General features: G+C 28.8%; 1 long non-coding RNA gene across 1 annotated transcript; it reads left to right on the top strand.

Moving 5' to 3' along the window:
• Nucleotides 1–511: 511 nt before the first annotated feature.
• On the top strand, nucleotides 512–1,332 carry LOC130735318 (uncharacterized). Its single transcript, XR_009018386.1, has 4 exons — nucleotides 512–613; nucleotides 753–773; nucleotides 912–932; nucleotides 1,082–1,332. It is a non-coding gene; the product is annotated as an uncharacterized LOC130735318 (long non-coding RNA).
• The last annotated feature ends 493 nt before the right edge of the window (nucleotides 1,333–1,825 follow it).

Raw genomic sequence — 1,825 nt, 5'->3', positions numbered from 1 at the left:
GAATGCAACGCTGCATTAATACGATAGAATAAAATCAAACTTTGAATCGGTATATTGAGTCTTTATTATCGAACGAACTCATTTTGGGTACCACGCCTTAATCTGGCTTTAGGTACCACAGCAAGCACCAAAAATAAATTATAACATTTTAATAGCGAATAAAGTACAACATCTGTAAATATTTAACTTTTTATAAAGAGAAGAAACACACATATTAAGGAGCTTAATTAATGATATTAATTTTCATAAAAGTAGTGTGCTTTCTATTTTACCCTCTTAAATGTATTTTATCTTTCTTCACTATTATTCTCATCTATATACTATATAAAAGAACAACGTTATCAACAAGCATTAGACACGTGGCATTTCAAGGTTCACTCTCATCCCACTCCCCTCACTGGCTGACAAGTGTCACAGCCACAACAATTCACACAAATTTATTAATTGCACTGATTTCCCTATAATTTGGTTTTGTTGTCCCCCATTAAATGTAATTTTCAAAATCATTTCCTATAAATCAACCTTCTTATTGTTGATTTCATCTCAAATTCAAAAGGTGTTTTTGCCATCCTTATTGTGCAAGTTTTTAGTTTCAACCTGCTCATATCAAAAGGTATTTTTTCGCACTTTCTATTCATTTTACCTATTAGATCTGAATTTTTCCCGTTATTCCCACTATCCATTCAATTGAACTGTTAGATCTGAATTTTCTCTGTTAACTAATACTGAGTTTTTGGCTTTTTCAATTGCAGTTGTTGAATTGACAACAAAAGGTATTTTTTGCACTTTCTATTCAATTGACATGTTAGATCTGAATTTTTCCCGGTTTTCCCACTATCCATTCAATTGAACTGTTAGATCTGAATTTTTTTTGTTAACTAATACAGAGTTTTTGGCTTTTTCAATTGCAGTTGTTGAATTGACAACAAAAGGTATTTTTTCAAACAAACTTTTCATATCAATCGAAATTTTTGTATGCAAATATCAAAAGGTTTTTTTTCCCATTTTCTATTCAATTGACCTGTTAGATCTGCATTTTTTCTGTAAACTAATACTGTGTTTTTGTCTTTTTCTATTGTAGTTGATGATTACCAACAAAAGGTATTGAAAGTTGTCAAGAAGGAGAAGATATGAGGAAATTATGTTCCTGTTTTTTTATGTGGATTTCGTTTTGACCATACGTGGTCTAGATTTAATTTTCTTTGTTGACCTATATCATTATCGTTGTTTTGAAGTCTGCTGGCCATACGTGGTTTAAACTCAATATCCGTTTTTCTTGGTCTAATTGCCTATTTTGATGTCTTTGCCTGACAATTAGTTCTTTCAATAAATTATTCGGATTATGGAATTCGCAAGTACTTCTGAGTTCGATTTCAATTTACTATGTTTGATGAAGAATACCTTAAAAAAAATATCAGATTTAAATTAGTGTTCAATATATAAAAATCATTTACGAAAACCATTTTTTAAAAATATTGCAAATTTAATCATCCAATTGGGTGAGTTTGATTTGAAGGAGAAAATTAAAGTTGAGTAAATGCATTTCCTTTCTAAAAAAAAACTAAAAAAAAAAGGTTTTAATATTGTAAAAATAAATTGATAGCTTTAAATCCACAAATTAAGGACCTAATGTATATATATTCTTCTTACATAATTAATTATTATTCTTTATTACCGAATAAATATAAAAAAGGAAATGATGATCTGAGTTCAAATTGGAAATTCAGTTAATACGTTATGTTTTCTTGCATTAATTTAAAAAAGGAAAATGATTGATTATTCCTTGCCTAAATCAACTTTAAATTAGGGGAAAAACTTTGGGCAT

This window comes from Lotus japonicus, chromosome 2 (genome assembly GCF_012489685.1).
Source record: "Lotus japonicus ecotype B-129 chromosome 2, LjGifu_v1.2".
NCBI lineage: Eukaryota > Viridiplantae > Streptophyta > Magnoliopsida > Fabales > Fabaceae > Lotus > Lotus japonicus.
The sequence above is the reverse complement of the archived record's forward strand: the minus strand, read 5'-3'. Positions and strand labels throughout refer to the sequence as shown.